The sequence below is a fragment of the Grus americana genome, chromosome 6 (genome assembly GCF_028858705.1).
Source record: "Grus americana isolate bGruAme1 chromosome 6, bGruAme1.mat, whole genome shotgun sequence".
NCBI lineage: Eukaryota > Metazoa > Chordata > Aves > Gruiformes > Gruidae > Grus > Grus americana.
Window position 1 is genome coordinate 23,906,012 of NC_072857.1, and position 27,735 is coordinate 23,933,746.

Below are 27,735 nucleotides of genomic sequence, written 5' to 3' on the forward strand. Positions count from 1 at the left end.
TTTGCTTGTACCTTGAACAGGCCTGAATTAAAAAAACATGAACATTTAAAATAATAACATATACACACACAAAAAAAGGACTTGTTACATGGAAAAAGTTCTGCAGAACCTATTGGTCTATCTCAAGCTTTCTTCCATCTAGTTATTCAGACCAGGCTGCTAGAATGAGGAAAGACGGTATTCTTATATGCCTACCAGGGGGTTGATTTTGGAGGGAGGAGAGGACATCACGTTTCTCTTACCTCAGAGTGACTTTCCACAATGGTGACAGAACATAAGAGATTGATGGTAGATGACATTCCCAGTCATTAGTTGTGGCTTTAAAGCTGAACAACCATGAGCTCCTTGGGTTTGCTTTCTCTGGCACTCAGAAAAAATGTTAAATGATTATTACAAATAGGTAGGACTAGTAAATCACACAGTGAACAACATCATTTTATGAAACAGTGAGGATTTAGCAGAGCTATGACAGTGGCATGCTCAAAGGTCCAGAAATTAGCATCTGCTCTTCCCTATTTAAATGTCCACAAAGTAATATCAAAACCCAACACAGCTCTATAAGCTCCAGGTTTACTTCAGTCCTTTCATTTCAGGAACACAATCACAACCAAGACATTTAATTACTTTGGGACCCTGGCCTTCGAAATTCAAGTTAGTTTGCACCTATAAGCGCAAAAGAAATATGTAATGACTGTGAAATAAATAGACATTTGTTATCACCAGCATTTTATTACATTATATCTTAAGACTGATGCAATCAGATACAAAATAAGTTATACGTAAAGCATTTCTGGTTTAAGGTTGGTTTTGTTTTTGTTTGTTTGTTTTGTGGTTGGGTTTGGGTTTTTTTTTTAATTTGCTGCTTTTTTTTTTTCCAGTGAACAGGTACAAAGAAATGGAACATTTTCACTTTCCCAATCTCTGGAGTGCATTATTTAGAAAATATGTACTTTTCTTTGGGTCCATAATCTCATTTATCTTCATTATTTCTGACTTGTGACACATGCGATTCCAGAGAGGACATTTGGTTTCCTTCATAGACAGTACGATGTGCTCTGAATATACTTAAAAGTTAAAAGTTTGCTGGCATGAGCAAACCAATCCCAGAGACAACACAGAAGGCCTTAGAACACAATTGGAGCTTTCTCACTGGTCGAGAGCAAAGTCTTGGCCCTGACTATGACCAGTAAACGTTTCCCTTACTCAATAATATCTATTTCATTAAAGAAACCAAAGGCCCCTCTAGTCAGTCTAGAGTGATTATTAATGCCCATTTTGAATGGTTAAAATCATTCAGCTTTCAGCCACATGCTTCATAATACCTTGTGAGGAGTGCTATACTCACCATGAAATCCTGTGCTTGTCATGTCTTATTGCTTAATTAAAATAATGTAATCAAAAACCTCACAGAACAAATGTGGACTGAAAAAATTATGCTAATCTTATCTGTATCTACTATTCACATATTACTTTGAGCAGAATAAGTTGACTAATATGTTAATAATATTAGTTAACATACCCAACTATCTTGTCAAATGCTATTTTTATCTCAGCATTTACATGCATTTGTCATGAAGGGGGCACATTCTGAGTAAAAGGAATAAACACTGTTATGATTAAACATGTCTGACATGATGTTCTCATCTGAGCATCAGGCAACACCACATGCATAGGAAACTCACTCTCATGCAGTCATAAGGCCAATGGCCTTACATCAAAATCAAACTTACAGTGAGTGGGACAGCTTGATTTAGTAAGGAGAGGCATTTGATTATACTTTGAATTTGGCCCTAAGCACTCAGGTGAAAAACGTAGCACAAAGTTTGAACCAAGTACAGCCTGGCAGGATTGAACACCACATTTCGCTGAGACCAGGAGAACTTTTGTATGGAAGGGAGAAACTGAGCGGAATCTTCTCGCCCTCCGCAGCAACTTCAGGAAGTTACCAGCGTCAGGAATCAAGGGCGACCCAGTCCCCTCACACAAACAGACATGCTTGACTCTCTGTGCCAGGAAGGACTTTAAAAGTGTTGCACTTAAAAAATTGATAGTTAAGGAAAAGGGGAAGAACAGAAAGACTAGTAAGGAGAGGGACTGGAGAAGTGGTGCCATTTGTCCCTTTGGAAAAGGCCAGGTAAACCTATATAATTATGCACCCCAGCTTTCTAAGAAAGGACAGGTCTTTTAGCAGTCATCTTTCCTCTGCTCTCTGAAGGCTCTGGAAAGAGATAATCAAGACCTGAGCTCATACAGGAGTGTACACTAATGACTTGCCTGCTTTCTCTTTTACTGCTGCTGGCATTCAAGTACAATGCCAAGAGTATTTCTCACATTCTTGCTACTGAATATGCTGGGAATCCTCTATAGTCCATTTCTAATGGATACTGCCCTGCCCCCCGAATTCTTTAGTATGCTTGCCTAGCAGCAGCATTACCAGAAAGTTTAATTTTTTTCCTCCAGTATGCATTTAGATACAATACAATGTGTAGAGACAGATTAACTTTCTCACATCGCCTTGAATTTGCAGCACTTCTGAAGTACAACACTACTTCACACAGAAGTCTGAAATTACCATTGTACAAGCTCTGCAGGGTGGAAAGAAAACATGAACATGTGAGAGAGAGTTGTACTGCCACCATCCTCTCACTATGTTGTTGATTACGAGAATTTGTGCCTAATCCAAAGATCAATCAAAGCATCAGTGGCTTAATGACAACATCAAAGTAATTAACAAGATATGTTTGATATTAATCTTCAAATTTGGACACTTTCAGACTTAAAAGTGTACAGTAAACAAATTGTTAATACTAGCAATAAAAAAGACAAGATTAAGAAAACCACATTAGTAGTTCACAGATCAATAAACATTTTCTTGTCTTAAATTAAAAAAGACCATAAATGTCTCAGAACTTGATAAGCACAAAAGACTGATTTTATACTAAGCCAATTTTCCAAAAAGGAAGTCTGTGCGATTTTCTAGAATAATGATACAACAAAAAGAGAAAAGCATTAAAATCTGAATTTAGCATATATACACAAGAAAATTTGTGGTAAACCTCTCTTGGAATAGTCAGAAAAAAATCCTCTAATAAAATAGTAATTCTTTAGTACTATATGCCATCTTTTTCCTAAATATTTCAGATAGTCAAGGGAGAAGAAACTTTCCAGGTATTTTTTAAGTTAAAGAAAGAATTTGCCTCTCCCACATGGTATCGCATAGCTCAAATTCTTCATATTGTTAGCTCCCTCACAGTCTTCTGTAATCTGTTGTGCAATGAAATATGCCATTAGATCTTAAAGTCTTACTCGTCTCAAGTCTTTCTACCAAACTGCCCTCATGTCCATTTCTTGATCTTCAGCTCTAGTCTTTACCTATTTCTCATTAGTGGTAGCTTTACTGTAAGACCTAATGCTATAATTCAGAAAAAAAAGAGGGGAAAAATGTTTTTTATATCCACCAAAAAAGAGCTTTGATATTTTCTGGAAGACCTCTTTTTTCTGGATTTACTGCTATGAAAATCTGCCATTTTCAATTCAGTAGTCTCACCTAAAAATCAGAAAAAGATTACTGTGCCATAGGATAACACAAAAGTAAGCCTGGAAAATCACTTTACTTCTGATTTAACTTTATTCTTTGGCCAAACACCATCCTGCAGTGTCTTAAAGCACCACAACAGAAAGCATATCTACAGAGATGCAACTGAGTTCATAAAGGCATTCCTATTGTCTGGTTTGGCATAAAACTTTACAGATACTTCAAATTAGCTATGGTAAAAAAGAAAGAGAGCCAGCTGCAATGATGAGGGCCCAGAATACCACAATAGACTTTTTTTGTGGAGTCTTCTAAACATAGCTCATTTGATTCACGAAGATTTCAGAAAATATTATAGGTACTTTTGTTGCTACATATTTTAGAAGGATAAACCCATCAGCAGGAAAGCTCTAATAGCACATTGCATCTTTTCTGATCAATGACAGATAAAGTTATAGTTATTTGTTCGCTGTGAGGTGGAAAGTAAGAAGTGTACCTTCAAAAGAGGGCTCCCATTCTGCCTTTTCAGGCACTTACTTTTGAAACACACTATTCTAGAGAGATTGGGAAGTAGCCTGCCTTTAGGAGAAGGCTATCCCCCAGAGTTTGACAGAAGCATAGAATCATTTAGGTTGGAAAAGACCCGTAAGATAATCAAGTCCAACCACCAAATGGACTCACGATGTCCACCACTTTCATAAAGAGCAAGGCACTATCTCATGTATCAGACCTGAAGTAACTCCACACATCACAGACAGAAGCATAACATCACACAACAGCTAAGGTTGGAAGAGACTTCTGAAGATCATCTGGCTCAAAGCGGATCAATTAGAGCGGGCTGCTAGGACTATGTCCTCTTGGGTTGTGGTATCTCCTGGGGATTCTACAACCTTTCTGGTCAACTTGTTCTACGGTTTGACTTCTCTGACAGTAAATAAGTTTGGGGTTTTTTTATGTTTAAGTAGAATTTCCGTTATTTCAATTTGTGCTCATTGCCTGTCATCCTGTCACTGGGTACCACAGAGCAGAGTCTGGCTCCATCTTCTTTACTCCCTACCATTAGGTATTTGTATACATTGAAAAGATCTGCCCTGAGGCTGCTCTTCTCAAGGCTGAACAGTCCCAGCTCTCTCAGCCTCTCCTTGTATGTTGGATGCTCCCATTCTTTAACCATCTCAATGGTCCTTCACTGGACTTGCCCCAATATCTCCATGTCTTTCTTGTACTGGGGAGCTCTGAAAAAGGCCATAGTCTTTCTGCCTTCATCTCACTTCATTTAGTGGTGTCTTATGTCTCTTATATACTCCTAGTGCTATATGCTTTACCATAAAATTATTCACTGTTATTTTTATATCTGACCACATGTTCTCTGCTTAAACTAGATCTGCATTTTTATTTAATGGATGTGAGACTTTGTATATCACAACTTATGACAGTTACTTTTAATCTCCTCTGCTAAGAAAAACACAGAATAATCCAGCAAAAGGGTTGTTTAATTTTGTTCAAGAATTTTTGAAAAGAAAACAATTAGTAAAACAAGGTGAATCATCATCTTTCAAAGCAGCTGTAATGTTTTAATGACTTACATCAAGCCCAGTAAAATAAGGAAATCAATTGTTGCATTGTCTTAGATTCAGAAGCAATACAACTCCCTTCTTACAGTAATACAACATACATAATCTCATCAGCAACAGTGGATATATAAATTAAGAGTATACAATTAATCAATCAGACTGTTCCTGAATTAATTATGTAAAGAAAAATCAGCAGGCAAGGGCAGGATTGTATACAACACCACATTTCTCCTTTTGCTAATGACACACTTTATGTATTTCAGTCTGATTTTAAATTTAAAACAAAGAATGTGGTCTCTCTAGGGCAGGGCCAGTGATTAATTTTACCTGCATTTTGGTCTCTGAATTATTTGTGTTTATATAAGACATCAGTCTTGTGCCCTTTAGTTTCACCTGCTGCGTGTATCATGGTGCTCTCCTGTGATCGGTTCCACTTGTCTAGCATATTGCAATATATTATATGTAATAGTCATATCTTCATTGCATAGCACTGTCTACTTACTTCTGAAGATCCTCAGGAGCCCATTCTGTGACTGCACGCCACATTTGCAGCAGCTCTAGGTAGGTCATAAACACATAAGGAGTATCAATCCTCATGCTTCATGATATAAACTGTATGCCTGTGGGATGCTACAGAGTTTCCGTAGTTATCAACAACCAATGACAACATTTTCCACAACTGGAGAAGTTCTATCCTGTATGTAAATTCTTTAACTTCCTCTAAATATTCAGCTCCAGGACACTGAAGACAGAAGGGTGTCCTTTTGGTCTGACCTATAGCTCGTTCTGAATCAGCATTTCCCTTGCTTTCAAATCACTACTTTAATAACTATTCCATGACTTTTCCATAGGCTGCTGATATTAAGACAGAGTCAGCCTGATACCTACAGTTTGGTAATCACTACAAAATTCAGTTAGCCAGGCCTTTTGTATATGATAAAAATTCTTGTTAATTAAGAAATATGAAAGCATTGCAATTGGCATTCTGGCAATACAATAGATAAAACTACAAGTAAAAAGTTTAATATTTTTAATACTGAGGACCAGACCATCAGCAGTTAAAAGGACCTGGTTTAGATGACTCAGGACTGTGTTGACAACAGCCTCTCCTGTTTCAGATCATAACAAAATAAGCACGTGGAAGTGTGACTACTTTGCTTTTCAGGTGCACTTATTCTAAACTGACATAAAGCTTCAGGTACATAGGATACGATTTTACCATTGACCTAAGCAAAAGAACTTGTCTATCTCTTCATTGGAGAATAAAGCACTCCTCCTTTTGCCCCTGCCTACTCATCTGAGGAAATATGGAACAAAACATCAGTGGCATAAAGCCAGGGATACCGTGTGAACGCTAGCCAAATAAGCTTCAGCAGAAAAGGTTTCTCCCTGTGTTTCTTTGTGCCATCAGATCCCACTGAATTCTAGGCTTACTGCTAGATTACTAAATAACGTTACAGCTAAGGGAAACCAGGCTGTTGAAAATATTTAATTCCAAAAACATTGCAAGTGAAAATTTTATGAAAATTTCTTTCTACTTTGTCTCCTTCCAAAAGCAGTATCATTTCAGTGCAAGATTGCACAGGTTGCAATACTGTCATATTTTTTAACAATTCATTAATTGCTACCAGGTTGCCAGATTTTTATACAATCTTAGTCAAATACATTACTTTGTAGTCTATTGACTCAGAACGGCTGAAAACATAGTTACCAGACATTACCCTAGATTCTTGGTCATTTCAAACATTGGTTTGAAACCAATGTTTCAACAGAACTCACAGATAAATGGTGAGATTTGGTATATGTTTCATATACCTGCAGAAACAGTCTTTATCACTTTAGTATGAATCAGAACTGAAGTTACATGACACAGCTAACTACTGAAGACTTACATACGCTTTCCAAATAACTGATTTTCACAACTTAGAAAATACCAAACAGGCAAATACTGCACTAGACTAACTGCAGCTATGTATCTGTTCTCTAACACAGACCAGCATCAGAATCTTTAGAACAAAGCACAATCTACCAATATAGACTGCAAGTGTACAGAGCAAGACAAAATTCTCTTACTCATTGTACTGTGAAGCAGAACAATAGTCTCTTTGCTCTCTTCTTCCTTTGTATTCAGTGGAACATTAATAGATTTGAACTCATAGTTCATCTGATAAAATTACTGCACTTTTACATATACTTGGCAATTAAAAAAAAAAGCGAAAACATACCAACTATATCAAAAGAGGAAAGGTGATCTTATGGAACAGCTGCTCATACATTGTTACTACATTGTTAACTCTCTTAGGTGTTTGCAATTGCCTTGATCTCAAGTCCATGGTCAATGACCCTCCTATTGCCAATCTAATTGTAATGTGACTGCTTACAAAGTAGGGACTTTAACCACTAGTGGGAACATCCTGCTGCTACCAGCCTGGACTGGCTGTTGAACCTTTACGTCTGTTACGGTCAAGACAAAATTTTCAGTAGTAGTGACCTCAGCCATACGTTGTTCCTTGGATGAACAGGGTACAACTTTTAAGTAGCAGTTTATTACTCATCTGCTTTTGCTTCTGGTGCTAATGACACCTGGCCAGCTTGTACCAGGGGTGCTTTAGGTTTTTTTCCTGTTGTAGAATAAAGTTCTTCTTTCTCCAGTTGATTTATAAAAATTAATATAAAAATGCTAGCTAATGCCCACCTCTTGAAAAATGCATACCTGTGAGTTATTCTGCCCATACATTTTCTTCCTTACCTCCTGCTGACCACAGACTTCAACAAAATACTCAGGTATTTGCAGGGCCAGCCTACTGATTCGGGGGGGGGGGGGGGGGGGAATATATACCTGACTTATTAGTGATGTCTGTTACATAAAACAATGCACTTGAAGAAAGAAAATATCTACCTATTATGGTCATCTTACCTTTTACTTTGACAAAATTTTAGAGCACAGTGTAACTTGAAAGTGAAGAAGGTCTCTCTAATGAGTGTGGAATAGCACTCTTTCATCTCAAAAGACAGGTTTATGGAGGAAAGTGCACTGCTACAGTCTAATTTTATGACTTCACTGTCAAAGGATATCAATCACATATTTCCTGAACACTGCCCTCATTGGCTTCATATAGCTCTTGTAACATTGCATAAATAAAATCAAGATAAAAGAGGAAATTCTAAATGTTCATACATATATAGCACATGGATTCTGTGTGCTCCTGTCTCACTCTGCTGGTTGCTTAGCTTGAGAAATATAGCAAAAAAAGGACAAAAACTATTGAGATATGTTAGTCCCTGTGACTCCAGACAAATAATTTATCTGCCGCAGCCTACTCTTTCCTATGGTTTGTTATTTTAGATGGTAAATTTGGAGTAAAAATTATGATTGATAATGTACCAGTAGTGAGGAGTGAAATAATTGATACACAATTCACTTTCTCTGGAGCTACTCTAGTAAGAGTGACACAAGCACCATCAACATTTCAGAGGTTTCTGGAGAACACTACTTTGATCAACTGAAAAATATGACCTCAGCCAAAATAGCATAATATATATTCTTTGGGAAGTCTAGCACTTAATTGTACTTAATGCGTCTTCAAGTTCCACCAAAGTTCCACCAAAACAGAAATTACTACTGAAAGACAAAGCATCACTAGGGAAGGGTGAGCAACTGACACCTTTGATCTTCTGGCTCATCTGGCCCAGCAGGAAATGTGAAGACTTCCTGAGGAAAAGCACTCCACACTCTAGCAGTTTGAATCCAAAGAAAGCACAGCAGCCACTCCCAGAGCAGGCTTCACGCCAAAATAGATGGTTTCCTAAAAAAAATAAAAATAAATAATAATAATAATAATAATAAAAATTACTCAGGTTTTTGTTGGGTTTGTTGTTGTGCTTTGGTGGTTTTGTTTTGGTTTTTTGTTTGGTTTGGTTTTTTACCCTAAGTCATTTCCCAGAGTTAGGTGTGTAAAACTGAACATAGGCTAATACTTTTTGCTAGCTTAAGGTCAGCATGCCACACTTGCACCACTCAGCTCTTAGTCATGCACTGATTAACATCATGTCTGTTTGTTTTGATCTGCCATTTTCTTTAATATTGCCTTTAAGAAAAAGAGAGGGTCATGGAAATGAGGTTTTTCCTGCTGAACTGATGAGCACAGGCACATATACAGGCATTTTCCATCCTCATTACAACAAAAAGCAGAGTGTGAATTTAAGGTACACATAGGTTCATATGTGAAAACAAAAAAGCACCATAAGTATTCTTTACCACTTTAAAGTTGTCATGTGTTTTTCAAGATTTAATTTTTCACATGATCACAGATTTAAAAAAAACCCTAAACAAACCACCATGATTCCTTAATAAACATAAATTTGAGGCAAGAATCTAAGTATCCCTGATGCAGCATGGTTCCTACTGATACCAACTTAAGATCTGACTCTATATTGAAAAGTTATTTCCATTTTAAAAATTCTGAACTCCCAAAGTGAGTGCAGAGACTATCCACGGGGCTTCATTCAATCAGGTATGAGTGAAAATGACTCTCCTCAGCCTATCACCACAAGAGAATCTGAAACAGGAATAAAAGGAGAGATTGTTTGAGAAGCTATTGATTAACAGTACAGAAGTATCTGAGCAAAAAAGTGCCTAATCATCTGGTATATCACCTCTCCAACAACAGAAAATAAAAATAAATAAATAAAGGTCCTTTGCTGTTATCTCTGGCAGAGAAATAGATACTTTTGCCTTGATGGCTCTGCATCCACTTGGAGACCTGAGCTTCTTCAAAAACATCTTTACCTTCTTCCCACATTCCACTTCAGCAGGAGGTTGTTGCTTCATATCATTTGAAGTCGATACTCAAAATAGAGTGACAACCATTAAAAATCAAGCCTCCTTGTTTTGATTTACTTAAAAGTATTGACTGCAGGATAGGTAAGAGCACGATCTGAATCATATTTCCTTCAGTAATTAGGGTTTGTAACATTTTTAGTAGAGCTAAGATCATCCAAATAAATTAATGCAAAGGTAGAACCTTTGTGTTTGGTTAGAATGGCAGAGCATCTCAAGTCAGAAGATGGGAAACGTCTGTTATCAGTTAAATTATACTTTTATCAGACTTTTTATTTTTCTCACTTTAGCTAGTGCACAAGTAGCCTCCCTTTTTTAAATGGCACAAGGAGGAGTACAGATCAAAGCCTTAGACAGATGTCATCTCAGACTAGTAGTTTTTCTCTGTATTTTGCAGTTGACCTGAGTAAGAGTTTACTTTGAAGATCTACAAAAGGGCATTGAATATCATAAACAGAATTACAAAACATTTCATGCATGTAAAATGAAAAAGTTTTAAGTATGTGTCCATATTCAGTTGTTGTTATTAAATATGAACCAAAGTTAGAGAAGGGAAAGCAGAAATGGGCTCGGAAAGAACAGTATCATTTTGATTGTGATGCTCCATGAGAAAATTCCACCACACACACACACCTTCATTCATTAGGTGTTTCCAAAATTCCATAATACATAGTGCTGTTTCCTCAACTCTCCAACCACAAAGCCATCTTACCCAGGAATAGCATATGCCAGCATTCCCTCCAAATATAATAAAGTAGGAATTTCTCCTCTTTTCTTACTACATGTAAATGCTCTTGAAGAACTCTCACCTATTTCTCTGTTTTCATTTTGCCCCACCAAGTTTTTCTGGCCTCAATCAAGGCAGAATTCTTCACTTCCTACCTACTGATATTTTTTACCTGCTTGAAGAAATCACTTCTATTTATCTATCTGTGTTCTTTCATCTCCCACACTAGCAGGCACCAGTGGTTCTCCTTGCTTGCTCTAAATCTCCCAGGCTCATTAGTCCTCTTCTCCGCCCTTGATCTTCATCTTCTTCACCTTTGTGATTGTCTTCCATGTGCTTTCTGATATCTGTGACTTTCTGAAAACCTTTTCCGTTAGCACTGCAGTACTTCTGCTTTCTTCTGTGACCATCTCCACATGATCCTCTAACCCTTCGGTATTTCTTGTTATTGCTGTAAACTGCTCACCTTGTACTTTGCTTGCAGGTCTGCCTCCATTGGCTTCTGAGGAATCAGGCTATTTCTTTTGTCCTTTCCTGATCAATCCCGATGCTCTTTCTGCCTTCCACTCCATGAGTCATCCTCCTTTGTTTGTTCTTCTACACCAACGCATTGATCTCAGAGCTTTACTAAGATATAATAGATCATATGTCCCTCTACCCATTTGGTAAAATCTAAGTGACCAAACTTCCCTGTCTTTTCTCATTAGCTGTTTTTATCATGTGCAAGAAAGTTATTGTTCTTATAGCTATTTCTAAAATTATGAAATTATTTTTGGAAAGTGATAGCATTGCATTAAGCTGCCTCCTCTATTAAGTAAGAGGACTAGCCTTAAAAAAAATTACTCACTGGAGTTTCCTGTTCAAGCTCACCAGAAACTATTTATAGATAATGAAGAAACAAACATGTTTTACAATTGTAATTCTAATTTCATGTTACATTTACTCATGCTTTTAGGGTTCTAGCTATTAAGAAAGTACTGCAGAATATGGTTTCATTAGGTCGTTTCTACTGCCATGGAGAACAAACCTTGCTATGAGCTTTGGAGACAGACATTTTTGCTATACACACAGCAAAAGTGCAACATAAGCACTATTGACGCAATGTTGCTCACTCAATATTTCAAGTAGCTTCAACTCTTAACTTAGGGCTAAAGTGATGAATCAATCTCCATTTCTGCTCAATACCTCAACCTCTTTCTTTAAACAACAAAGGCTAGCAATGGGGCTTCTGAAACACAGACACCTGTGCACAACAACCTGATTGTGCCCCCAGGGTTTTTTTGGTCTGTTTTTTTTTTTTTTTTTTTTTTAAACTCTGTAAAAAGTCCATGATAGTTTATGGAACAGAAACTCTTCAAGCTAATATTAACATGATAGAAACACTAACAAGATACAGTTATTTCATGTTTCTGGCTAAAATATTTTTAGCTGAAATATGTGAAGACACAAACAATAAGGACACCCATTCTCAGACAACCTCTTCTACCACTTATGGATGTCAACAAGAGACTTTTCATTGACTTGGAGCAGGTTCTAATTAGTTGGGAACAGCATGTGCATGCTCCAGCACTCAGGGGATGAAATGGTTTGTTAGCAGAGCACATGGTTTTGATTAGTAGTCTAATGAACTAACACCTCAAATCAACAGGAAATGCAGCATCTGGTCAGCATTTCATTGCTTCCTTAAGCCCCAGCCACACCTTACTACCCCCTCCAGCTGTCTTATGCTATATCCCAGTACAGAAGAATGTCAAGGAAGTAGTTATTTGGAAGAAAAAAGTAGATATTAATATACTAATTACTACAAGTAAGACATGGGGAAAGAAGTGTTGCTGTTTCAAATATTCTATGGAACAAGTTTCTGACAACTGAGGCAAAAAATCTGAGGCCTCCTCTAGTTTTAACTGTCCAATATTTTCTTCAGCATGTTCTATAAATAAGTGACCAGAGTTAATGATGTCAAACACATTTATTCATAAACCTATTTGTATCTAGTAGTTGTTGAAATACTCTTTGCATGCTATAAAATATTGATAGTTGTATCTGTGGCAAATAATTTTACTTGGTTTTTACAGAGCCCCCCCCACCCTGATCCCTACCCAAAATTCTAATTAATAGGGATTCCATATTTCCACACAGCTTGTCAGTTTGATTATTTAAGTACTTAGTCAGTGTACTAAAGACCCTAATCACCCCTTCAAAGCATGCAGCTCTATATAAGGCCTCCAATGTCTGAAATACATAAGGATCATCATCATCATAATAGCATGGCAGCTGTGCTTCCTGTAAGCCAGAAAAGTTGGTCCTGTATACAACAGACACACCTCAGCTACTGTGTGCCATCTGCCTAGTTAGCAGTTAGACAGCCACAGCAGATAGAAACAGCTGCTCCTGACAATATGAAAAACATCAGTACTTCCTTAAAGGCTTTGGCAATGTGGATAAACAATTTCAGTGAAAAGAATATTTTAAATTGCTGCAAATTTTTGATGCAACTGCTATTATGCATCACACCACAACAAAGTGATTATGCTCAGTAGAATGGATTTTGTTCAGCAACTGTAAGAGTATTGAGGGGGTTTTGTTGTTGTTTTGATTTTGTTGGGGTTGGGTTTTTTTTCCAGTTTTACAGAATACCAGTTAACAAGGCTGAGAGACCATTGTCCTGGGCAAGGAGGTTTCATGGCACACTACAATAATTTACAGTGCCTTTTTTCTACTTTATTCTTTCAAGTATAATAATTTTTACTTTCATGAGTTTACTGTGGACTACCTCTTGCAGCATTTATTTAGGTCATTTATGTAAAGACTAGATTTCTGAGAAACCTCAATACTGTGTGTCTGGCCTACAGCAAAAATATTATTTATAATAAAGTAAAGCGTTATTGTACTGAACTCTTTATCATCATGGGGATGGGGGGGTGTTTGGAAATGGGGGGAGGCGGGGCAATCCTTGCCCTTGGCAGCCATGTGTTGCCAAAAGGTGAATTTTACTATGAGTAAACATGTTAAAATACAACATGTAGAAGGATGACAGGCTATAGAGAATGGATTTGTAGATATACACTACACACAGATACAATTCATGTCTACACAGTTTTTCTCTTCTCCCTTGTTATTCCTCATGAATAAACAGTAAAGCCCTAGGTGTCTGAACCTGGAATGAAGCTGCCTATTCAAACTGGGGGCTCCATGCCCCCTTTGGAGGTCAGAACCATCCCTTGCCTGCAGCTGGTTGCAGACAGGAGGAGTGGAAGACACAACAGCTATCTCTCACCTGCCTAACGATGCATAAGGGAGCAGACATTGCATGGTGCCTCTCGCCACCTCCTTCCTGTCTGAGTGGTCACGGTCTGAAGATGGACTAGCAAATTACTATAAATAGGTCCCGGCAGTGCTGAAGTCAGGCATGGAAAGAGTTAACAGTACAGACTCCACCTCAGAAATTGATAGAGAAATAAAACCTATTTAATAAAAAAAAAAAAACAAAAACAGAAGCTGTCTGGAAACATAACACAATTGCTGTTTTATATTTTGTATGTATTAAACTCTCAAGCTATCTGCAATAAATGTGAGGTTTTATATTAATTGTGAACAGATCAGTAATTGAAGGCAAATTAATGAGAAACCTGCTGTCACATTACAGCACACGTTTTTAATGGATGTCTTTAAACATTTGGACAAAATATCTATATATTTTTAAATGGTAATTCTTTAACTGGTAAATGTAATTATCTAACTCTAAAGCAAAAAATATAAAAGGACAAAAATGGATTGAATCAAAATATTCTGTCATTGCCATACATAAGCCACCAGAATATCTTTTCAACAAATGAAATTATTCTTTATTTTATGCTTTTAAAAATGCATTAGTGTAATTGCTCTGCAACAAATTACCTTCTGTGCTATAAGCGTGGCTACATCATCCCTCGCATGTACATCAATTGTGCATATTGTCATGATGTTCTGATGATCACCAGGGGTGAGTTCCCCTAACAGCATGTTTATAAGGGCATTCAGTTGAGCAATCTGCAAAATAATTATATTTCAATGGAGATATTACACTGTGGGGAAAAAAACCCCACACTATTATATGTCAAGTGCTAAATGGAGCAGTTATAGAACTAAGACACATTTATTGGTGCTTTTAATCACAGCAAATAACTTTTGCAAACTAATAATGGTGTTGTTTTCTTACAATTTTAATTTGATTCCTTAATAACAAAAATACACTTTTCAGCTGGTGCCCAGAACTTAATTTCAGAACAGATAAATACTAGTCTGATACTGCACTTGGAATGCTAGTCTGAAACTGCACATGCAGTAAAACTACTAGATGTTTAAACTATGGCATGTATAATTTCAAACACTGCTTCCAAAACAGTCACAGTACATGTCATGTTTACTACAGGAATAGCAGGGCAGGGAGGGGGGGACCCAACAAACTAATTTGGGCCTGATTGCCTTGGACATGATGTCTCTGTTATGTCAGAGAAACATGAAAAGCAGGATCCCTGAACAGCCTCCTTCATCAGACTGCTATGTAATTCCCTATCCTCAGGGGAATGGTGACACTGAAAAGGTGTCCCAGAGTGCCTGCCTTCATGGCCCTGGAAGCCACTAGCAGGCACTATCAAATAGATTTATTCCAAGGCATCTGGGCATCTTATTTTTTAAAAAAAAAAAAAAAAAAAAAGAAACAGTGATGCTTGCGAACAAAAACAATAAAGTATTTGTTGGTGGGTTTGGGGGGGGGGGGGGAGAGGGAGGGAGATGGTAACACTAGAATTGTTCTTATAAAGTCCACTTCCTACTAATATAACAATAAGCATAAATTTGCTTATTAAATGGTTGCAAGACTAATCTTTCTGACAGAGCCTGCCAAAAATATTAAGGCCCTGATTTTGCAAAGCTGATTCATGCAGAATCCCATCTTTGCCAACAGAGGAAAGTTTGCACTGATGCAAGAAACAGGATTTTAAACACATACATCCTTAGTAGATTGATACAGTGGCAAGTAGTATAATGTCTTCTAGAGATCAATAGATTTTGCATTTAAATTTTGTAAACCACTAAGGTGACACAGATTTTATTTACACCATAAGACTTATGTCTTCTCTTAAAATTACCTTTTTTATACATTTTGTCTATAACAGGTTCACATACCTACTTGTGGTTGCAGTCTTTCAAATGTTTTCCAACCATTCTTCCAGACTGCTGAAGGAAATTTCAACATTCTCAGCTCCCCAAGTCTCAATATCCATCAAGGCATTCAATTTTTTTTTTTTTTTTTTTTTTTTTGCTGGAAAGTTGCACAGAGTTTCTTCTAAATGCATTAGCCAATATTCTACCCAATGTAAATACTATTTTCTCTAACATTATATAGAAGCAATTTGTATGCAAACCATTACAAAGCATAATTAACATCACAGACTGTCATGATGCTTCTGAAGATCTGTCTTGCCAAACCCGGCAAAGAGCAAACCATATAGACCTGAAACCTGTGCAGGCCGGATGCCTGCACTTCAGTGCCCTGGAGGACAGGCCAACTTCCATTATACCTCCAGGCTTTGAGTTACACTGTGGAAGACCTCCATCTTGTAAAATACACTGTGATCTACCTGCTTAGAACACAGGTTCGTTAGTAATAAACTCCTCTGTGTTCTGCTCTTTTCACCCAGCCTCCTTTGACTAAAAAGTCCTACTTCACATTTTAGTCCTGTTATGATGACAAGGGATTTCAGCTTTTTTTTTAGCCCATAAAATTATCTAGCAGAGGTGCAGATGTGGGCTCAGCAAGTCAGACTGCTGACAATAGTTTTGCTTTCTTCACCACCCTTGCAGAGTGGCACGTGAACATCCTATGAATTTGCAGAGAGCACGATGAAAATAACTCATTTTTGGTATGCTTGTCTGGAATCGTGCCTCTCTCCTTAAGCTCTAACAATAGACATATAAAAGTTTGTGAATATGAGAGGAAGAATTTTATGGAGATTTCACTTTGATTGGAACTCAACGAGTTCCCTCAAAAGAGAAAACAGCTATAGAACAAAAAATGGGGTAAAAATCCCTAAACTTCACTTTCTGTCAGTATACTGTTTACATGGTAACATGGTTTATACACTTTGCAATGTACAGCACTGACTGGATTTACAGCCTGTGTTTCCTACCAGTATAAAAAGAATGATTTTGGTGGCCTACATCCAAAGACACAGCAGTGTATCACTGTTCATGTTACTCAGTGATTGCATATAATTTGGCATCATTGAAACAATCGCAGCTCTGAAAAGGTTGAGCTCTGGGCTATTATGAAGACTAAATTAACTCTCATCACTTGAGTGAATGATCCATTCACACCAAGGTCAAAATGACTAGCTGAGCAGCATAGGAAAGATGACACTATAGCTGACTGACCTGCAGTTGTGTGTGGATAAGACTTCATATTTATTATTCTCTCAGACAATCTGAATTTTACTGACATTACATTAGCCACCTACTGTAAAAAATAGTGGGGGGAAAAAAGTAAAATCCAACCTACCCAACATCCCCCCCGTCCCCTCTGCTACTTGGGTTCAGACAAAAGTACAAGCACTGTGTGAGAGCAACTAAAGTTGCTGAGGCAGAAATGAAAGTTCAGGAGGAAAATTAGGTGAGATTTTTCTTGGTTTCCTCTTGGAATCTCTTAAACTAGCCTATAGATCAGACACTTGAGTGCACTGGCGAGACATGAGAATAGGGAAGAAAGGAGGTTAGCAGGTGCTTAAGAGAAACAGAAACTAGGATCTCCCAAAGAATACAAATTTCTTCTTCTGGAGAAAGAAGGGTTTTCTCCTCTTCTTAATTCTTTTTTCCTTTTCTATACCAAATTTGAGTTGGTGAAATATGAAATCTCCATGTGGTAGGATAGTCTGATACTGTTTTTTCTGAATGGCAATTAATTGTTAAAATAGAAAACTTCTTGCAGAACAAAATATTTTTTTGTTAAATAGCCACTTGAAAAAGTCAAATCTTTTAACTTTTGAGTCATTATTAATCTCTGCATCCATCTGCACTGTCCTAAGTTCAGTTCTGATCCTCCATGGCTCACATTTCAGATTGCACATTGCTGTGTGATTGTGGAACGTCCTGTTATCGGTGACAGTGGCTGAACTACAGAAAGATATTATGGTATGTCATGGGATATACAGTCCAGCAGAGACACAGGTCTCACTGTGAGGGAGTGGGAAATAAAAATAACTACCTACAGTTTCCAGTATAGACCCAGGGACACTAACAGCATGAGCTGCAGCACTACCTGATCATTGGGACCTCTGCCTCATGCCAGTCCACAGTAATGACTCAGTCAAAAGTGGCTGCTGTTTTTGATCCAACATTACATGGTTTGATTTACTTATCCTGACAGGAAGTTTACCCAAAGTATCATTTTCCCACAGAAAATCTTAATGATGATTTTTTTAAAAATTTTTTTTAAACAGGAAAAGACATTTGACTAATTATTTTTGATTGCCCAAACTCTTCCTGCTCCTCTCAGGAGCCTAGGCTGCACGTCAAACAATTCTGCCTAAACTTCAGTACACACTTGTTCTGGCTCCTAAACCTAGGTGGATTTGGTTACGCTGGCTCCTCAAACTTACTGAGTTATTTCATCTCCAGTGTATAAGGATACTTTCAGTTAGAAAGATGAGTCTTTACATTCTGAGAGTACTAAACTAGCTTCAATAAACTCTCTTCCCATCACCTTTGCATACAATTACACTTCATGAGCTGTCTAATTAGCTCTGACCTCAGGATTGATGGAGCTTCTCCTATTAGAAGTAGCAGATAGTGTAGTCCAGACAGGTAGTCTAAGGTTTCTAGAATTATTTGCTTCCTACCTTTCTAATTCAGCAGAACGTTAGACAAGGAAATATACCATTCTGTAATCTGACCTGTTCTTCAAAAAGCACAGGGCTTTGAAAAGTATCTATAACTGCTGTTTGTACTGGCAGATTCTTATTCTCGTCAAATTTTGGGTAACATTGTCAAATAACTGCAGTATTTCAATATCTATCAACAGATTGTGAGGAAAGCTGCAGTTAGAATAATTTTCATTTGGCTAAGCACAGCAATTAAAAACACAATAATCTGGGATGAAAAGTTTCCCTGCTTTGAACAATTTCCCTCAGAAATGATTTTCAGTAAGACTACTGCAGGGAGGAAGCAGCATCATGGAAGAGACTCCCAGCTTCCACAGGGATTGCAGAGTCCTTCTGGTAAAGCCCAAGTAAGGAAAATTAGGATAGCACTTTTTAGAACTATTTTTAGAGATACTACAGTTGTAGTGCTAGAAATAGTTAGAAATATTAGTTGTTATTGAAGGAACCAAATCAATCTGAGGGTAATGACAAATGAAACCAAAACCAAACAAAATGAACAGAGCCAAGTCATTCTATTTCCTATACCGCAATCTCTCTATACAATCTTACTTGAGATCATCAGAGGAAAGATGCTGTAAAATTGAAAGTATTTCCATTGTTTTAAGGTCATCTGTGTTTCCAGAGTGTGCATAAACCTTAAGTACTAATCTGCAAAACAGCTCTGGGAACTAGAACAATTCCCATTTTGCTGAAATACAAATAAGTTAAACCACTTGAGCACATATGCACAGCTGGCCCATCTTCAAAATAAGAAATAGTTGCTTCTGTCTTTCTACTGCATGTCTGAAGTACATATATATAACCAAATCATTCTGTTGGTAAATGGTTCACCAGTAAGGACATATTTTCTCCAGATGGATTCATATTATTTTAAACCACAGTACCGGCCATTTCTGTAAAACGTTCTTGCTCTGTCAATTTCTAAATAAGACGTTTCCTGAGAATTACATTGCCTTGATAAGATACTAAGATTATCTACAGGATTTGAAATTAACTCATTGCATGGTGACAGAAGACTTGTAATTAGAAATGAAGTGCTTGTTTCCAAGAAAGGCTAGTCCAACATTAAGAGCTCTGGCCCAGGACTTAGGAGATTTGTTCTCTCACAAAAGTTCTGCAGGTGACCTTTGATGAATCACAGAACTTCTTGGTTCTCAGCTGTAAAATAGAGATAATAGCACTTTCCTATCCACAGGAGCTCTTATGAGGGTAAGTAAATATATTTCTTATATTTTGAAATATTAAGAGATATTGAAATATATAGTAGGAAAGCTTTTCCTGTGGAAACCAAAACCTATAAAGAGTTTGTGTAAAAATCAATAGATAGTTTCTGTTCAAACACTTAGGGCTCAAAAAGTTGCATTCAAAGAAAATCATATGATAGACTCCCATTCAGTTTTCTCCCCTAAGGAGATCTCAGCCATTGTCTCATCAGCCTTTGGAAAGTGCCCTGACTACCGAGACATTCTTAAATTCCGCTTTGATGTTGCTCCATGCTGTATAAAATATTTAAATACCCAGTGACCTGATCCTTGTGCCCTAAATCAAAGTGAAATTTTCATCCTAATATGAAAAACAAAGATTTCATTGTGGCCCAACCTAAATTGATTTTTTTTATCTATTCATCAACCCCCCATGTTCATTATTTCTGAGTTTAGCTTACTTTTTTGGCAGAAGAACACATGACTCTCTAACAGAGAAACATAATGACTGTTTATAATATGCTAAATATTTGTTTAGTGTTCTTTCAGCAAGCACCTTTCTCCAGAAGTTAATATAGCTAAATATTTGCAGAGAGTAACTACTAGGGGACTCTAACATAGGCAAAGCAAATGAAATTAATAAGTGAGCAAATATTTTTGCCACCTGTTCACTGCTGATATTTAGCTTTCACCACTTACTAGGTAAGCCTTGTTCTCTACGACCATTTAACAATCAGTTAGCCTGCTAATCTGAATGAGAATAATCTGGAACAGGAGGCTCATAATTAACACATGAAAATCTAACCACTTAGAACTTCTCTTTTTGAAACAGTTCCATACTATTTATTATCTTATATTTTTATCTTCTCTTTACCACCCCAGCCAGAGGTTCTTGATGTGACCAAGAAAGAGAAAGAAGAGGAGAGAAAAAAAAGCAATACTTTTTTTTTTAATAATAATAAAATGTAGAATTTATAGGTAGAAAGACAAGAGTTGCCTGTGGATCTGGTCTGGGGAGAGTAGACAAAGAATCCTGAAGAAACTGCAGCTAACAGTAATACAACCCACTACAGAAAAAAATTAGAGTGTTTTCTAGCTGAATCTATGATATTAAAAGTAAAATCAGCAACCAATTTTAATATTATCCTATATATATAACATTTAAACACATTAAATTTTGGACCTACATACATAAATTGAAATGTTTGTTTTGGATTGCAGGTAGTAGAGCTGACAAGCGTAGACTAGACAATATGATGCTGAGTTTCTGAAATTACTGAGACTAGTTGATGGGTAAGGATTATTACCTTCTACATTTGTTTCTTCTATGTTTAGCAGTTCTTTCACTCCCTGATCGTTCACATTTCCAAAACACCTTTTTTTAATAGTTCAGTTTTAAAAATTGTGTATGAGTACAGAGGCATCTAGCAGATTCGGGATTACTGCCACGTGCCCAGATCATCTCACATTCCTATAAGCCATCCTTGGAACTGAACCGGGATCAAATTCAAAGCAAAGTGAAGACAGTTCAAATCTTATAAAAGCAATAAACCTTAAGACCTGAGCTACAGTCATCTGAAATCAGTGGAAAGACACTTCTGTCCATACATACAATATTTAGCATACTTTGCTCAGTAACATTAGGAAACAGAGGAAGACATTTTACCATTTGGCTTTACCTTTTCCAACAGCACGCATGAAAAAGAAAATATGCATATTTTCTTAAAAAATTTAGAACAACAAGGAAATAAACCCCTACCACATCATCTTCTAGGGTCTCTGAGATTTTCAGCAGAGTAGCACCTATCCAATAGTGTCCAAGAAAGACTCATAACTTTCCAGATTTGTTTGATCTCCACAGGTTTCTGTGATGTACTGGAAAGGCTGAAGTAGCCTTTAAAGCCTAATGAGGAGTTAGTTAACATTCACCATTGCCTGTATCTACCTTTGCTGCTGTAGTTTCTCCCACTGCTTTAGCTCCACTTTTCTGTTTATCTTGCAGCTCAAGAATGAAGAAGTCCTCCAACTGTTATTCACCATTCCTGACAAACTTTGCCCTAGAAATAAGGCACAAACAAGTCAGGAATAAAGGTACCCCAAATTCTGCAAAGCTAGAACATAAAGACTATTGCGTTGATAATTGCTGGGTTCTGAATTATAGGAAGGTTTCATTTGTTAAACTTCAGCTGTTTTCAGACACTTAACCATTAATTTGAAAGCAACACACACCCTAGGTCCATAGTGCTTTAACAGGTCTTCATTTCTTATGCAGCAGACAGTTGTGAATAAAAGGACAGAAGCCATGAAGAAGCAAGCAGGCTGGTGAATGCATCTTGGAGTTTGACTTCTGAATCTCACATGAAAGTCAGATGGGTAATTTGCTGCTTATCGAAGAAAAAAAATCAACTCAGAAAGATATTTTCAGAAGTACTTTGAGATTTGTGAGTTCAATTCTGTAATACTTGTTTCCCTAATTTTTTAACTCCTTTGAGTTCAAAAACCCTCTAATGAAGGGAATTTAACGAGCTACAGGCTCCTACATAATGCAGAGTACTCAGAACAGGAGAGATTATTTCAAGTAGCAAAACACCGTTCATTAGGGAAATGATCACATTTGCAAATCTTCTGAGCTCCATCTCCATGTGTTCAACATTTATTTGTTTCCATGGAGTTTCATCCAATCTTTAATACTTGTCTATAAAATTTTAAAAATAAACAAACAGCTCCTACAACATTCTAAGCAAAGCCTGAGGCAACTGAAAATGGAAGGAAGGTTTCCAACTCATCAGCAGGTGAATATTTATAAATATGTATGGTATACAAATGCAACAATATCAGTTTCAAAATTTGAAACCTACTTATGCTGAAATTTAATCTAAGAGGATTTATATTCTTTGCTCTTTGTGCTAGAATTCTGTTTGCTATAGGGTTTTAGATGCTTTGTTCTTTGTGTTAGGACTCTGTTATAGGGAAAGAGTCCTGCCTAAGCTTCATGTTTGTTTTCAAAGTTTAAAACACGTTTCAAAAGTATTCCAGAACTATGAACCAGTTCACTTCCTATACAATGCCTTTGCAGTAGCATTAATTGATGAGAGCACTGAAAGTGACAAAAAAGAATGAACTAAATTTCAAACTCTTACAGTCATAAAATGCATTCCTTCTTTCTTTGGGGGTGAATTTGTCTCAAGAACCTCAAAGAAAATTCAATTAAGGTAGATGTTTGATACTCAGGGAAACTGAAAGCAAAAGTATACATGATTTCCCTGCTTTAGTATAAGCAATGATTCCAAATAAAATTGGATCTTTTAATGGAATTGCTCATCTGGAAATATTAATGCAGAAAACAAAGCTCTCGCTTGAACATCTTCTCTGGAAAAATCACCTGGAATACGTATTCAGTAAACAGTGTTGCAATACTGCTACTTTAAGTAAACTTACTGTGTAGGTAGTCTACACCAATATAAAGTGACTTTATTCCTGAGAAATTACTCCACTGTGAAAACAACCATACTGGACACCTGAACAAGAAGTATAAGTACAATAAATATCTCCCACATGTAAATCAGTGGATTAGAATGTAAAAGTCCACCTGACATTCAGAAACATATGGTTTTGCTTTGGAACTAAGGATTCATTGAATTCAAAACTTCAAGTAAATCTCAAGTATCCCAAATTCTCATTAACCAAAACCAATTAGCTGCAATATTCCCATGTACTGTCACTGCAATTCTGTTGCAATGGCAAAATCATTATGGTACAGGGTACTAAAACTAATAGAATGTATTTAGAAATAAGCTTTACAAAAGATTTGGGTTTTGTTGATAAAATTAATTCAAGCTTAGATCAACTTGTATTTAAACAAACTGAACAATGGTTTGTTCATTAAATAAATAAATAAAAATCAGGAAGATCGCTTGCTTCCTAATCTTGTCAGGCACACTGTTTCATCAGAACAGAGGGAGCTTTTCCTATTCTTCTACAACAATACCTTCACCTCCGAGGTAACTGTGCACTCGTGGACATTAAAATAAATTTTGTCCTCTCCTGGAGACTGAATGGTTTGTGTACAGCTGCAATTACCTCTGAGGAAAAGCTGGTGAAAAGAGAAATCCATGATGACCACTGAAAGGGACTCCTGTCATTCCAAACAAATACACATGAAGCTGGAAGCCAGATTAGTGACTTAATCATAAACTATAAGTCAATAGACAGGATTCTGTTATAATCCATCCAAGGCCAGGTTTTCATAGTTCTTACGTTATAAAATAGGACTGCTGCAAAGGTTATTCTTCTAGGGGATTATTAAATGGCCATTTTGAAGCCTCCTTTCTTTAGGCTAAAGAAAACAGAGGAAAGCGGGAGACAGTTGTATAATTTCCTGAAAGACACTATGAGAAACTTATCCTCACCAGGAACCACGTTATCCATCTGAATCCATAATAACGTGCATTTAGGTTTGGAATTTCTCCAACTTCAAATTGATTTGCCAAATTTCATAAAAAAATTGAAAAAAACCCACTTTGTTTCCTCCTTGACGACCTCTGAAACACATTTCAGCCTCAGGCACTTTTTACAGCCATACACAACAATTCAGAATGGAAAAAAATGACAGATCCCATACTCCAGCAGTGCCAGTAAATACCATTGCAATAATGTTATCATTCACTGTCAGATACTGAAAAGGTACAAATTGAGGCAGACAGTATGACACTGTGGGTGCACACGGTACTGTGTGAGGCTTTTTCTTCTCACTACTCTTCATTGCTTATTCGTGCAGACACCACTAATGCATTTCCATCCAAAGAAAGGTTATGATAATAAACTACTAGTGCTTATTTTGCAAGGTGAGTTAAACTAAGTCTGAAGTCTAAGCTTGTAATATTGTGCAGTTCACAGACAGAATAATTTCAGATTGTTTCTTAGACTACTTGAGAACAGAGTTCGTAAGTTGAGAATACTTGAACAAAAACCCGAACTGCATATTTCAAAGTTCCTTCCTCAACCATTCACTCTGCATATGTGCTAAGCATGCGGCACACCCAGAGCCTGTTCTGTGTCCAAGCCTGTTCTATTTATCCGTACCTCTGTGGTGTTTCCTGATCCTGTCCATTCAAGAACTGAGCTCCGAGCCTGGGAATCAAGCCAGACCCTTTCCTGTGGCAACACACGGTAGTAGCATGCCTTCAAAACCAAATGCTCTCCAGTCACTTAAAGCCTTGTTTTCCTGCACAACCCTCAAAAATCTACACTTTTTTTTTAATCTATAATAGCTTATGTCTGTATTACTTTGCTGCTGATAAGCCATGTTTCTATGGCTACAAACACCTAAGAGCTTATCTAAAGCTTGCTTAACTAGGTTCACACTATCATACAGGCACTGATTGTATTTATTCCTTCAAAAGATGCTACAAGGTTTGTGGATGACAAGCATATTCAGAGCATTAACCCGGTTTCCTCAGTTTGTCCACTCAAAACAATCAATTCTGCCCTGAAAACTGAATTTCAAAGATTTATCCTTCCCGTGAGATTTTTGTGCTTTAAGTCAGTGTTAGCATAAATGAGCTACAGTTCAAATCATACATTTACAAATTTGTGGGAATTCTTCAGAGGTCAAGTCACCTCTCCAGGATACTACTTTATATCAAGATGCCTCTGGTCAATGCTACCGCCTGCGACTCCGCAGAATTGCTGCCCAGTGCCCATTGTCGTGAGAAGCTGGGTTCTACACCTGCTGACCCCCAGTCACCATTGAAGTCACCCTTAACATTAGAAAATTGTAAAACTTAGAAAGTAATGTATTTGCAGTTACAGAAGTATACAGAAATTCACTAAGATTTGAGATCTGTTCTATTTTTTTCTATTACCCAGCTAACACACTATTGCATTTTAGATATTCAAAGAATTTTACACATTCAAACCCTCACTGGATGTCTATTCAAACTCAAACATCCCACTCTGCTCCAAGGATTTCCTGTGGTTCCTATAATCTTAATCTGAATGCTGAAGGAAATATTGACTCCCCTCACTTTACTTTTAGAAGTGTTAATGTCCTTTAGATAAGGTGAGGCAGAGCCTTTTTGTATTCAAGAGGCAAAGAGAAATGTGTTAACAAGTATCCCAACACTTTGCTTAATTATTATAAATTCTATACAAGACATGAAGTAAATATATTAAACCCGGCTGTTGGAAGGGGGCAGGAAGGGATTCAACTCACATTTCATCACACCTGCAAACCTGGGTTTCATACACACAAACCTACTTTGCATGAACCAATGAGCAAGAATAACACACACAATTGTGTCTTGATCTGGACATAGTGGCACCCAGAAAACTTTGACGTGATCATAGCTCTACTTGGACTTTGAGGTATAGTGTGACATGGACCCAATGGAACTTGACAGTGCTCCTTATCACTGACCCTTAGATTGAAATAAGAAACAAATTCTTATGGACAGATAATTTTCCTAGGAAGAGCAACCAAGTCTTATATGCAAAAATAGCGTAAGACAACAGTTAAACACGTTACTTGCCTGTGAACGGAATAACACTTTCTGTACTGACCTTCGTCTCTCTTCCTGCTGTGCCTTCCCCCAAAATGCCTGTGGAGGTCAGTAATGCATAAAGCTGATAGGGGATTGTGAATACCAGGTCCGTGCAATGTACAGATGATGGAATCTCCTCTGCAAATAAATGAAGGTCTGCTCACTGCCAACACTTCACAGGAAACTGCTGGAGTCACCAACCATACCGCTATAAACGAATGTGTAAGTATATACATATTTAGACATATTCACATACACTCTTTTTCTCATACACACACTTTTAAAATCATGAAGCCTGCAAATTAATATGAAAGTGAGACAAAGTAGATGATCTCTGACCTGGACAGCTTGCTATCCAGTCTAATAACAGAAGCAGCAGCAAAGTGGGAGTATTTCAAATACAATAAGGGATAGAGGAAGACAGGTTTACAGAATTATGAACATTAAGTGACTCAGTTTAAACAAATCTATGTTTTGGTGTTCCAAGTGTATTTCTTGTTTATTTGTTTAATTAGAGGTTAATTGCTATATATAGCCCTATGGAAATTAATTTTTAGGAGCTATTTGAATTAGACAAGATATTTGGGGGAAAATTTGAGCAAGTTATTCCTCTTTTGAGTGATTTTTTTTCTCTCTTCTTATTCATGTAGCCAATCATTATCCTCAGTGAGGACATCCTCACGCATTTAGGTAAGTGGATTTGTTTCTGTCTTTTTATAAGCCAGATGTATTCATACCACTTAGAACTCAATATTAAAACAGTACTGATTAATAGCCCATTCTATCTACTAAATACAAAGAAAGGCATTCTGACTTTTATCCGCTTTGCTGCTTAACAGTGCAGTGAATGAGACTATTGCTGAGCAAACCAGCCAAATGAGCTTTTTCCAGGTAGATAACAAAGCAAACCAATTTGTATATTTGGCACTGGCGGACAAGGCAGCACCAAAACCCAAGAACTGTAGCCATAATACAAATGAATATCAATTTATGCTGGTTTATGATAAAATTATATATGTACACTTGGAGGACAAAGGTGTTTAATATTTTATTTCCTGGGACTGGCATACAAAAGCACCTAGATTAGGCTGTAAAAGTTATCTATGCACAACCTTGAACAAGAAATGCTTGTTGTCAGTTATTTTTGGTCATGGTTAGATGCTCATTAGGCGCATAACTGTATAAGCTTTTTGCATGTGGAAAGGGATAAAGTTTACAGCAGGTAGAGTCTATTACATGAATGTTAGTAAATATAGTCAAAATCTGCATAGATGTTTAAGCTTATCTTTATCAGAAGAAAATTATGCTGTCTGATACCAAGTTAGTTAGCTAAGTTGATATAAAAATCTAGTTAGAAACAATTCATTTTACAATTAGTGGAGATCTAAGAGTCAGCAGTGCA

General features: G+C 37.0%; 1 long non-coding RNA gene across 1 annotated transcript; it reads right to left on the reverse strand.

The window, feature by feature from the left end:
• Positions 1-269: 269 nt before the first annotated feature.
• Positions 270-26,475, reverse strand: LOC129208241 (uncharacterized). The gene is made up of 5 exons (XR_008577737.1): positions 26,353-26,475; positions 21,737-21,848; positions 8,770-8,912; positions 3,459-3,547; positions 270-360 (listed from the first exon to the last, which is right to left on the reverse strand). It is a non-coding gene; the product is annotated as an uncharacterized LOC129208241 (long non-coding RNA).
• Positions 26,476-27,735: the final 1,260 nt, after the last annotated feature.